At 39.1% G+C, this 13996-nt stretch overlaps 1 pseudogene; it reads right to left on the bottom strand.

The window, feature by feature from the left end:
• Positions 1–8288: 8288 nt before the first annotated feature.
• LOC118000531 lies at positions 8289–8774 on the bottom strand (annotated as a pseudogene).
• Between the last annotated feature and the right edge of the window lie 5222 nt (positions 8775–13996).

Below are 13996 nucleotides of genomic sequence, written 5' to 3' on the forward strand. Positions count from 1 at the left end.
GGTTCTACTGTCACATTCACGTGGCGCAGGATACATTTTTCTACCTTTCTTGGCATCTGATCTCAGTCCACATTCAGTTTCTGACTTCACAACCACTATATTGACGCTGATTTCTTCCAGGGTCCTTATCTACTCCTGGGAAGAATTCATGATAAAATCTCCAAGTCCTTTCATATGAATTTATTTCTCTTTTAAAATAGTAGTCCCTGGGGGCGCCTGGGTGGCTCAGTTGGTTAAGCGACTGCCTTCAGCTCAGGTCATGATCCTGGAGTCCCGAGATCGAGTCCCACATCGGGCTCCCTGCTCAGCAGGGAATCTGCTTCTCCCTCTGACCCTCCCCCCCTCATGCTCTCTCTCTATCTCATTCTCTCTCTCAAATAAATAAAATCTTAAAAAAAAAAAAAGTAGTCCCTGTATCTGTGAATTTTAATCAGTGAACCAAAGAATAATAGTCCCAGCATTATAATTCATTTATTTGATTCTAAAATATTCCAAAAACAGACTCCAAATTAGGTCTTAAAAGAAATGACACTCTATTAGAAACCTTACAATGAAATACAGCAAAACAAACATACAGTTCTTGACGTGTTTTAAAAGCAATGCTTAACTTCTAAATATTTACCAAGAACATTTGTTTCTTAAAAAAATATTTTTAAAATAACTTCAGCCCTTTTGTTATTAGTACACAAGTACCAGGGATAATTTATAAATTATTTTATCATTTTTTATTTTTTTAATTGAGATGTAATTGACATACAACATTATATTAGTTTCAGGTTTACAACAAAATTATTCAATATTTGTATGTATTGTGAAATGACCAACATAATAAGTCTGATTAACATCTGTTACCATACAGTTACAACATTTTTTTCTTGTGATGAGGACTTTTAAGATCTACTCTCTTCACAATTAGCAAATACACAGTATAGTATTATTAATTACAGTCACTATCTTGTACATTACATCCCCATGACTTATTTATTTTATAGCTGGAAATTTGTGCCTTTTGATCCCCATTCACCCATTTTGCCCACCCTCCACCTTCCAACACCCAGCAACCACCAATCTGTTCTCTGTATCTATGAGCCTGATTGTTTTATTTTGCATTTTTAAGATTCCACATATAATTGAGATCATGCAATATTTGTCCTTGTCTGACTTACTTCACTTGGCATAATGCCCTCGAGTCCATCCATGTTGTTATAAATGTAAATGATATATATATGGTGTATATATATATATTATATTGGTATATATACATTATATTCTATTTCCTTTATCCAATCATTCATCAATGGACACTTAGGTTGTTGCCATATGTTGGCTATTATAAATAATGCTGTAATTAACATGTGGGTGCAGATAACTTCTTGAGTTAGTGTTTTCATTTTCTTCAGATAAATACCCAGAAATATAATTTCTGGATCATATAGTAGTTCTATTTTTAATTTTTTTAAAGGATTGTGGTTTAAAAAAAAAAAAAAAAAAGATTTATTTATTTATTTGAGAGAGAGAGAGAGCACACACAAGTAAGGGGAGGGGGCAGAGGAAGAGGAATACAGAGAGAATGCTCAAGCAGACGTCCTGCTAGACTGAGGAGCCCCACCTGGGGCTCCATCCCAGGACCCTGATATCACCACCTGAGGTGAAATCAAGAGTCAGCCACTTAATCAACTGAACCACACAGGCACCTCCCTTTTTTTAAAGGATTTATTTTTAACTTTTTGAGGAACCGCCATACTGTTTTCCATGGTGCCTGCACCAATTTACATTCTCACCAACAGTACACAAGGATTCCCTTTCCTCCACATCCTAGCCAACACCTGTTATTTCTTGTCTTTTTTATTATAACCATTCTAAGAGATGTGAGATGATATCTCATCATGGTTTTGACAAGTATTTCCCTGATGATTAGTGGTGTCAAGCACCTTTTCATGTACCTGTTGGCCACCTCTAGGTCTTCTTTAAAAGAATGTCTATACAGGGCGCCTGGGTGGCTCAGTTGGTTAAGTGACTGCCTTCGGCTCAGGTCATGATCCTGGAGTCCCGGGATCGAGTCCCACATCGGGCTCCCTGCTCAGCAGGGGGTCTGCTTCTCCCTCTGCCCTCTTCCCTCTCATGCTCTCTGTCTCTCATTCTCTCTCTCTCAAATAAATAAAATCTTAAAAAAAAAAAAAAGAATGTCTATACAGATCCTCTGCCCACTTTTCTTTTTAAGATTTTATTTTCAAGTAATGTCTACTCCAAACATGGGGCTTGAACCCACAACTCTGAGACCAAGAGCCACACACTCCACCCACTGAACCAGCCAGGTACCCCTCCTCTGCCTACTTTTTAATCAGATTGGTTTTTTGCTATTGAGTTATAGAGTTCTCTATATATTTTCGATATTAACCTCTTATCAGATATACGATTTCCAAATGTTTTCTCCCATTCAGTAGGTTGCCTTTCCATTCTGTTGATTTTGATGATTTCCTTTGTTGTGCAGAAACTTTTTAGTCTGCTGTAGTTCCACTTATCTATTTTTGCCATTGTTGCCTTTGCTTTTGGTGTCAGATCCAAAAAAACCATCACCAAGACCAATGCAATGAGCTTACAGTCTATGTTTTCTTCTAGGAGTTTCATAAATAACTTTTATTATTTAGATAATTACCAGTTTTAACCTCTACTTACAATTATTAGCTTCTGTATTCAAATGATGTATCTCAAATGCTCAATGATTCAAATTTCTCATTAATTCATATCACCATGACCACTTACACCCTCAATCCCACTCTTATCATAATCTGAGATATTACAATTCATTGGCAACAAGCTTCCTTATTTAGTTTTTCAAAGAATAATTCATTCAGGACTTTACTGTTAAAAATTTTACATGTACTTCCCTGGTTTATAATAATACCCTAGACTTACTGTGATGTTAACATAGTACTTATTCCAAAGTACTTGAAAACATATGCAAATATATGTTAATATTTTAAATAGGTAATGCAGAACATATTTTTAAATTTTATACAGGCTATTGCCAACTAAGCACTCTATTTATAATTACATAGTTCACTGATACTCTTTAATAAGCATAAATGGGGAAATCTCCTGAAGTTTATTCTTTTTATATAGTCACTCAATAGGCAGCTAGCCCAGATAGATAGATACACGCCATTTAAAATAAATATTAACATTGTTACCTTATCAGTAACAAACAATCTAAAGAGTTATAAATCTAACCAACTAGTTTGCTATAAAGTTGCAAGTGTCATTAGGAAGGCTCTTGAGTAGATGACATCCAAACCAAGACCTAAAGGATGAGAAAAAGCCACAGGAAGAGCTGAGAGAGGAGTGTTTTAGTGGGAACAAAACACTGTTGTCTGTTGGCTTGTGTAACATTGAAAGAAGTCCAGTGTGGTGAGTGGGGAGAGAAGACAAAATTAGCCTAAGATGATACTGGAGAGAAAATATAAACCAGATTTTTCCCATTTTTCTTTTTCTTTTTTTTAAGTTTTTATTTAAATTCCAGTTAGTTAACATAAGAGCCTTAGAGAGAAGCCTAAATTTTTTTCCAGGTATAATAACTCATTTAAGGATTCTATGCAGAAAAGGCACATAATCTTAAGTATATGCTTTGTTTTGTTTTGGTTTAGTTTTTCTTTAATATTTTCATTTTTAAATAATCTCCACACCCAATGTGGGGCTCCTTGGAATTTTCTATGTAGACAATCATGTCATCTGCAAATAGAAATAGTTTTATTTCTTCTTTTCCATTCTGTATGGCCTTTATTTCTTTTTTTTTTTAAGATTTTATTTGTCAGAGAGCGAGAGAGAGAGAGAGAGAGAGAGCACAAGCAGGAGGAACAGCAGAGGCAGAGGGAGAAGTAGGCTCCCCGCTGAGCAAGGAGCCTGATGCTGGACTCCATCCAGGACGCTGGCATCATGACCTGAGCCAAAGGCAGATGCTTACTGGACTGAGCCACCCAGGCGTCCCTGCCTTTTATTACTTTTCTTGATTTTTTGCAAAGGGTAGAACTTCAAGTACTATGCTCAATAACAGTGGTAAGAACAGAATCCTTACCTTGTTCTCAATCTTAGGGAGAAAGCATTTAGTTTTTCAGCATTAAGTGTGATGTTATTGTAACATTTTTTTATTTATTTATTTATTTTTTTTAAAAGATTTTATTTATTTATTTGAGAGAGAGAGAATGAGAGAGAGAGAACACATGAGAGGGGATAGGGTCAGAGGACAAAGCAGACTCCCCGCCGAGCAGGGAGCCCGATGCGGGACTCGATCCCGGGACTCCAGGATCATGACCCGAGCCGAAGGCAGTCGCTTAACTGACTGAGCCACCCAGGCGCCCCTGTAACATTTTTTTAAAAGACTTTATTTATTTGAGAGCGAGAGAGAGCATGAACCAGGTGAGGAGCAGAGGGAGAAGCAGACTCCCTGCTGAGCAGGGAGCCCGACGCAAGGCTCGATCCCTGGTCTCCGGCATCATGACCTGAACTGAAGGCAAACACTCAATCAACTGAGCCACCCAGGCACCCCAACTGTAACATTGTTTTTTAAAGATTTATTTATTTTAGAGGAAGAGAGCGAGCAGTGGGGAGGGACAGAAGAAGAGGGAGAGAGTCTCAAGCAGATTCGCTCAGCACAGAGCCCCACACAGGGTTCTTTCTCACAATCTCAAGATCATGACCTGAGCCAAAACCAAGAGTCTGATGCTTAACTGACTGTGCCACCCAGGCTCAATATTTTTTTATACTCTCAAGTTGAGGTAATTCCCCTATATTCCTCATTCACAGAGTGAATATTGTTTTTAAATAATTTTGGATGCTCTATGAGGAATACATTGGAGGAAACTAAAAGAAGTAGTGAGGTAACCAGTTAGGTGACCATCACAGTACTGCAGGTGAAAGATGATGGTAGCTTAGACTTAGATGATGGTAGTAATCTGACCCAGTAGATAGGTGAGTAGATTCAAGATGTATTTTGCTGTAGACCCTGTAGGATTTGTGGATGGACTGAATGGTTAGAGTTAGAAATTGCATTTGGATGCAATTAATAGTCTACTACAATGAGTATAAGGGTTAAGTGGAGAGTTTTTCTCCCCCATATAATAATAAGTCTGAATGTAACAAATCTAACAGTTTAACAGTAGTTCTGTTGATGTCATCAATGTCTCAAGATACTTCTGTTCCTTGCTTTCTCATCACTAGCATGTGCTTTGAACCATACAGTCACAAGATGGATGCCTGTACCTTCAGGTACCACAAATCAGTTCCAGTAATGAAGACAGAGGGAGACTTGCAAAGATTTTCTTTTAGTAAAACTTTATTTAAAAAGTTATGTACTTTCGGGGCGTCTGTGTGGCTCAGTTGGTTAAGCGACTGCCTTCGGCTCAGGTCATGATCCTGGAGTCCTGGGATCGAGTCCCGCATCGGGCTCCCTGCTCGGCAGGGAGTCTGCTTCTCCCTCTGACCCTCCTCCCTCTCATGCTCTCTGTCTCTCATTCTCTCTCTCTCAAATAAATAAATAAAAATCTTAAAAAAAAAAGTTATGTACTTTCTAAAAGATCTATCCATATTTCCTTGATCAAAACTATGTCACTGGCACTCAGCTGCATGGGAGGCTAGGAAATGAGTATTTCATTTTCCATTCTTTAAAACAGAGAAAAGCAGGGAGAAGTTTATTGCGGTGGGCGTTAGGTGAGCCAACCCATAGTAACTGCCATATTAAGGATGCTGGAGAGTAAAGAATCATGGTTGCCTTCCAGGTTTCTGACTGACGGACTGTATTAGTTTAGTAAGATACATAAGAGGGGAAGAGGAATACATTTTTAATGGAAAAGCAATAGCTCAACTTTGGATATATTGAGACTAAAATGTTTGTGAAGCATCTAGAATATCAAGCAGAGAATTAGACAATATGAAGTTGGAATTTAGAGAAGCCAATGCTAGAGGTAATAATCTGGAAGCTTTCAGGATATTGATGGTATTTAACGCTGTTAAAATATATAAGATCACCAAGGAATAAGACACAGCCTTGAGAAACTCCAATATTTAATATTGGTTTAAGAAGAGTGAACTTGTAGGGGCGCCTGGGTGGCTCAGTCGTTAAGCATCTGCCTTCGGCTCGGGTCATGATCCCAGGGTCCTGGGATCAAGCCCCACATCGGGCTCCTTGCTCCGCGGGAAGCCTGCTTCTCCCTCTCCCACTCCCCCTGCTTGTGTTCCCTCTCTCACTGTGTCTCTCTCTGTCAAATAAATAAATAAAATCTTAAAAAAAAAAAAAAAAAGAAGAGTGAACTTGCAAAATAGAGTGAGTAGCTAAAAAGGAAAAAGAAAAACTAAGAAAGAGACAGGCTGGGTGATAGACATTGGGGAGGGTATGTGCTATGGAGAGAGCTGTGAAGTGTGCAAGACTGTTGAATCACAGATCTGTACCTCTGAAACAAATAATACATTATATGTTAAAAAAAAAAAAAAGAAGATAACAGGAGGGGAAGAATGAAGGAGGGGAAATCGGAGAGGGAGACGAACCATGAGAGACTATGGACTCTGAGAAACAAACTGAGGGTTCTAGAAGGGAGGGGGTGGGAGGATGGGTTGGCCTGGTGATGGGTATTAAAGAGGGCACGTTCTGCATGGAGCACTGGGTGTGTTATACGCAGACAATGAATCATGGAACACTACATCAAAAACTAATGATGTAATGTATGGTGATTAACATAACATAATAATAAAAATAAAAATAAGAAATTAAAAGAGACGTATGTTTCATGAAGAAGGTGCTCAACAGCATGGAATGCTGCTGAGAATCTAAAAAAGATCAGGAAAGCAAAGAGTCTATTGAATTTAGCAGCATGAAAGTTGGTGATGACTCTATTAATAAGAACTGATTTCAGAATTGAGAAACAACAACAAAAAATCAAGTTGAACCCAAATAAGAATCTTGCTTTCCCCCCCACACACACACAACAAAAAGTCTGGAGATGAGCTGCTACAGGCACTAGTTGGCAGCTGCATGTTGGAGCTGCTGTGATTCCCTGGGGGGCAACTTTCCCTGATGGCTGCATGATGGGTGTCATTACTCTGGACTCATGTACAAGGCAAAGGGGGAAAACGCAAGGGTGTGGAGCCCATCAAATATGTCCCTTTATTAAGACTAGAAAAGCTTGGGGTGCCTGGGTGGCTCAGTCCATTGAGCGTCTGCCTTCGACTCAGGTCATGGTCCTGGAGTCCTGGGATCGAGCCCCGCATCGGGCTCCCTGCTCAGCAGGGAGCCTGCTTCTCCCTCTCCCCACCCCTGCTCATGCTCTCTCTCACTATCTCTCTCTCAAATAAATAAATAAAATCTTAAAAAAGAGAGAGAGAATAGAAAAGCTTTCCAGGGCACCTGGATGGCTTAGTCAGTTAAGCATCTGACTCTTGATCTCAGCTCAGGTCTTGATCTCAGGGCCGTTGAGTTCAAGCCGCATTTTGGGCTCCATGCCCAGGTTAAAAAAAAAAAAAAAAGTGAAAGACAAACTTTCAAAGAAACTCCTATCCTCAGAATTCTTTTGGATCTCATTATTCAGAACTGTCATACAGCCACCCTGAACTCCAAGGGAAGCTCTGGGAAGGTGAGAGTTTAATTTTTCTAGCCTCTACAGAGAAAGTGGACAAGGGAAAAGGGGGTTGGGAATGAAAGCCTTCGTCAATCAAAAGTGCCTGCCATGGTGACCTTGAAAACAACAGTTTTAGTAGTTGTGGTGAGAATAAAACCAGGTTATATAGGAGATTGAAGAGTGAATTGGAGCCACGCCTCCAGCATGTCTCCCTGTGTGTCACCTGCTTGGCACCTACAACCTCACCTCTGCTCAAAATGGACCCTTAACTGTTCCTGCATCTGCGCCGGCTCCTGCAAATGCAAAGAGTGCAAATGCACCTCCTGAAGAAGAGCTGCTACTCCTGCTGCCCAGTGGGTGGTGCCACGTGGGTGCAGGGCTGCATCTGCAAGGAGGCATCGGACAAGTGCAGCTGCTGTGCCTGTTCCAGATGTAAATAGAGCAACACATACAAACCCGCAGCTTTATTTTGTTGTGGTTGTTTAGTTTTTATTTCATAATCATAAACTGAACTCTGCAATCCAGCTGGACTTGGAGGGGGGTAAGGAAAATAGGGAACCCATATAACTGCAGCGAGAGCACAAAGATTATGGGATATTTCGAGCAGATGGGGGTGAAGGGGTACTCTCCTGAGCTACAGAAGGAATGGTCTGTGTAGTTATGATAAAGCACAAGTCAAATGTTTTAGAGTTGTCCACACTCAGCAACGGTGATCTTCCAGCTAGTCTTGCCATTCTTGGACCCAAAGCGCTCCATGGCTTCCACATGCCCTCTTTTACCTTGCCAAAGACCACACGTTTGCCATCCAAGCACTCAGCCTTGGTAGTGCAGATGAGAAGCTGGGAGCCATTTGTGTTGGGTCCAGCATTTGCCATGGACAAGATGCCAGAACCCGTGCGCGTTAGGATGAAATTCTCATCATGGAACTTCTCCCCATAGACGGACTTGCTGCCAGTGCCATTTTGGCTGTGAAGTCACCTCCCTGACACATAAATCCTGCACTAATCTTGTGAAAGCAGGAAACTTTGTAATAAATCCTTTCTCCCCAGTGCTCAGAGCACGAAAGTTCTCTGCTGTCTTTGGAACTTTGCCTGCAAACAGCTCAAAGGAGACCCAGCCCAAGTGCTCACAGTCTTCCTAGATGCCAAAGAACACAGTGGGGTTGATCATGGCTGGGTTTCAGGGGCGGCTGGGGGGCAACTGGAGGGCCACAGCGTCTGCTCAAACTTGAAGTTTTAAAACTTTTTTTTCATATTACCCTGACCTTTGATACATTCCTGTTTCTATAAAATATATTAATTATAATAAAAGTTGTTGACTTAAAAAAAAACGTGAATTGGAGGAGAGGTAGCAAAACACAACAGATAGAAACATTCTCTGTTCATTTGGCTAGAAGTTTCGCTGCATGGAGGAGCAGAGAAGTGGGATGGTATCTAGACTGGGATTTAAGGTCCAGATTTAAGGTTGCTTTTAACATGAAGCAGACTATGTTTGTAAGACGACAGGAATGATGGTAGTGAAGAGAGGAGAGTGTAACGATGCAGTTACGAGAGTCAAGAGAATGAAGAAGATGACTCCAAACAGCTCACGCCCATGGGTTCCAACCTACTTGTGATCTTTTCTCCCTGACTTTCTGCCTATGGTCTTTGGACTTACTCAGCCACCTTCCACAACTGTGGCAGCTAATTCCTTGCAATAATTCCCTTAGAATCCCTGGTTCTGCTTCTCTGGTTAAATCCTGACATTGAATTTGCTCCTTAAAAAGTCATTGCTGGAGTGGGGGGTGGGGTGGGAGGGATGGGGTGACTGGGTGATAGACACTGGGGAGGGTATGTGCTCTGGTAAGCGCTGTGAATTGTGCAAGACTGTTGAATCTCAGATCTGTACCCCTGAAACAAATAATGCAATATATGTTAAGAAAAAAAAAGAAGAAGAAGAAGGTAGCGGGAGGGGAAGAATGAAGCGGGGGAAATCAGTGGGGTAGACAAACCATGAGAGACAATGGACTCTGAAAAACAAACAGGGTTCTAGAGGGGAGGGGGGTGGGAGGATGGGTTAGCCTGGTGGTGGGTATTGAGGAGGGCACGTTCTTCATGGAGCACTGGGTGTTATGCACAAACAATGAATCATGGAACACTACATCAAAAACTAATGATGTAATGTATGGTGATTAACATAAGAATAAAAAAAAGTCATTGAAAAGGCAATAAAATTATGCACTGGTTTCTCTGAAAGCAGAGAGGAGTCACATACTTCCAAAGTGAGAGTTCACTTAAACTGAATTTTAAGGAATTATTAAATCTCAGGCACCTGGGTGGCTCAGTCGTTAAGCATCTGCCTTCAGCTCAGGTCATGATCTCAGGGTCCTGGGATCAAGCCCCATGTTGTGCTCCCTGCTCAGTGGGGAGCCTGCTTCTCCCTCTCCCTCTGCTGCTCCCCCTGCTGTGCTCTCTCTCTCTTTCAAATAAATAAATAAAAATCTTTTTAAAAGAATTATTAAAAATTAATAAGGAAGACAGGAGTGGGAGCAATGGTAAGCTACTGAGCCAGCTCACTGGAAAAAACAAATTTGATTTGTAGTGTTTGATCATTCCCCTGGTGTGTATATACTCCCACCATGGCCAATATCAAACTACCAACATGATGATACAGAGTACAGAGTTGGGAAAAAGTGCACACAGTTGCTTTTGTGAATCCACACCACTAAGTGGAAGGTGGAGGGAGAACAGAATATACAATGAAAAAGTAAACACCAACTTCTTTCTTCTACAATACACTATCATGGAGCAAAGATCCAATGGACACCCTTTCCCACACAGTTGTCATTGCAGTAGAAGAACAAAGTTCAGAAACATGATTGCAGGGTTTGGCAGCTTACCAATAATGACCACCATAATAATAAATTCAACTAAGAAACCTCTAGACATTGTCCTCAAGAAGCAGGTAATGTTATTTGCCTAAGATCAATGAAGGGTAAATGCAGAGAGATGTGATTCAAACCCTAGGCAGTGTACAGAGAATGCTCTTTCCACTATCAAATGCTTCCTCACTACCATATCCTGTTGTAAGAACTAAACCAAAAGACCAGAATGTGTAACACCAGGAAAATCCTTATACACCCCCATTAGTCTGGGATCAAATTTTTTAGAATCTTTGTAGTAAGATAAAAATGGGATCAAATTTTTTAGAATCTCTGTAGTAAGATAAAAATGTCCATTTGGTTTTGCAGTAATTTAAAACCAGTCTCTAACCTATTCATCTATGGCTAATTGATTTGTTACAAAAATGCTAATACCATTCAATGGGGAAAGAATAGTCCCTTCAACAAATGCTGGGACAACTGGATATCCACATGCAAAAGTATGAAATTGGACCCCTGCTTCACATCATATAAAAAGTTAACTCAAAATGGGCTAATGACCTAAATATAAGAGCAAAAACCATAAAACTCTTAGAAGAAAGCAAAGGGGTAAACTGACGTGATCCTGGATTCAGAAATGGTTTCCCAGATTTGGCATCAAAACTTTGAATAACAAAAGAAAATGTAGATAAATTGAACTTCATCAAAATTAAAAACTTCTATGGCTTCAAAGAACATTCTCAAAAAAGTGAAAATAAAATCTACAGAATGGGAGAAAATACTTGCAAATCATATATGTAGTATCCAGGATATCAAGAATTCTCGCAACTCAACAACAAAAAAGACAAAAAAATCTGATTTAAAAATGCACAAAGGACTTGATAACACATTTCTCTAAAGAAGATATAGAGATAGCCAACAAACACATGAAAAAATCAACATTATTAGCCACGAGGTAAATGCAAATCAAAACCATAATAAAGTACCACTTCATACGCCCTAGGGTATAACTATAATTTTAAAAAAATAGTAACTAAGGGGTGCCTGGGTGACTCAGTCGGTTAAGGGGCTGCCTTCAGCTCAGATCCTGGGGTCCTGGGATCAAGCCCTATGTCGGGCTCCCTGCTCAGCAGGTCATCTGTTTCTCCCTGCCCCCCTGCTTCTCCCCCTGCTTGTGGTCTCTCACTCACACTCTCTCTGAAATGAATGAATGAAATCTTTTAAAAAAATTTTTTTTAAATAGTAACAATGTTGGTGAGTGTGTGGAGAAACTGAAACTTTAGTATATTGCTGATGGGAATGTAAAATAGCTCAGTATTATGGAAAATAGTTCAGTGATTCCTCAAAAAGTTAAACATAGAATTGCCAAATAACCAAGAAATTCTACTCCTAAGTACATACCCAAAAGAATTGAAAACAGTTATTCAAATACATGTTCACATCAGCACTATTCACTTTAGCCAAAAGATGGAAACAGAACAAATGCCCATCAATAGATAAAAAGATAAACAAACTGTAGTATAAACATACAATAAGATATTAATTAACTCATATAAAGAAATGAGTACTGGGCGCCTGGGTGGCTCAGTCGGTTAAGCGTCTGCCTTCGGCTCAGGTCATGATCCCAGGGTCCTGGGAGAGCCCCACATCGGGCTCCCTGCTCCGTGGGGAGCCTGCTTCTCCCTCTCGCACTTCCCCTGCTTATGTTCCTGCTCTCGCTATCTCTCTCTGTCAAATAAATAAATAGAATCCTTAAAAAAAAAAAGGGAGAGAAATGAGTACCGACGTACGGTACAATGTAAGTGAACCTCAAAAACACTGTTAAGTAAAAGAAGGTAAACACAAAAGGTCACATATTGTATGATTCCATTTATATGAAATATCCAGAATAGGTAAACCCATAAAGACAGGCTGCACATTGGTGGTTGCCAGGAGCTGGGGGTGGGGTAAGTGGGGAGTAATAGCTTAATGAGTATGGGCTTTCCTTTTGGGGTGATGAACATGTTTTGGAACTAGATAGAGGTGGTAGTTGCAGAATGCTATGAATGTACTAAATGCCAATGAAATGTTCACTTTTTAAATGGTAAATTTTAAGTCTCATGAATCTCAATTTAAAAACAAGAAAAGCTAGGATCCAAATTTGCCTCTACAGTTGCAGTTCATATTAAGCAGTCAAAAAGAATGTCTCTCTCTTAAGTTGTACTGATTTTCATTTTATGTTAAGATCAAGTGAATTCAATTTTGTGTTTTGGAACTATTTCACTGAATTTGAAAACTAAACTAAATGTGGCTTTCAATTCTAAACAAAACAGTAAGAAAGTCAAGATAGGTGGTTTGGTTGGGTTTTTTTCTTAAGAGTTTTAAAATATTTCTGAGATTTTTAATAGCAAAAGGAAATCATATTTAGTACAGCTGGATCATTTCTACATAATTGGCTTTTCATTCTTGATCTGGTTTTGAACTGTTTACTCCACTTTAGTAATTAACCATTATCAGCTTCATTAATGAAACAGAAACCACCTCCTATAATCATTTATAAAATACTTGTCAAACAAAATTTAAACAAAGAATAGGATCTGGGCAAAGTAACAGCTCTTCAAAATCTACTGCAACTAATTATAAAGTATTCTAGTTATTTTGTTGTTGTTTTCCATTTATTATGAAAGATTCCTTCAGGACCTACAGCATTTCTCTTGGCATAGTTATCTGAATTCTTTTATACAAGAGAAATTATTTTAACAATAGTTTTTATCCACTGATGTGAAAAGCTGAGTTTTTAGCTGCTTATGTCTATAAATTATAAAAATCAAATTCCTATTTAATCAAGCTACCTTTAGAGACATTATTTTATATTCTACTTAATTTTTAGTTGACTGAGTAAAAAAGAGCATGGGAGATAGTTTAAGACATATTTCTTAGTTTAAGAAATTATACAAGCAAAATTACAGCTTGTATATCCAAAAACAAATTTAAAGTATTCTGAAAGATTGTTCTACTGGCATTTAATGAGAATACCACAAAGTCTTAAATGATTTAATGATTTATAGGAAAACATGCTCCACTATTGTAATCCTTTTCCCCAAGGCTTCATATTTTATAGAGTTTAGAATATTATTACTTTAGATAAATAAGGCAAAAAAATAGAATGTTAACTCAGAATATAAGGGATAATGGTGAGATGCAAACTTCATATACATAAATGATGCTAGTGGCAGATCATCAACTGAGCATGTTCTTTGAGCTTCTTTTCTAGTTCACAATTGCACTTTGCTAGCTAAAAGATCAATAGTAGCAATGAAGCATGAAAAGGCTCATAGGGTGATTTAATCCGTGATCTTTTTTTCATTACTCTTCCACCAGAATCTTGGTCTGTGGCAATCTGCGTTGCCAGTGCCCATCACAGGGCCTGGTTCATAATGGGTGTTCAGTAAGTATTTCTTGTATGAATGAATAAAGGAAGGAAGGAAGGAAGGAAGGAAGGAAGAAAGGAAGGAAGGAAGGAAGGAAGGAAGGAAGGAAGGAAGGAAGGAAG

Source organism: Mirounga leonina, unplaced genomic scaffold (genome assembly GCF_011800145.1).
Source record: "Mirounga leonina isolate KUSES-001 unplaced genomic scaffold, KU_Mleo_1.0 Mir_507, whole genome shotgun sequence".
Classification (NCBI taxonomy): domain Eukaryota; kingdom Metazoa; phylum Chordata; class Mammalia; order Carnivora; family Phocidae; genus Mirounga; species Mirounga leonina.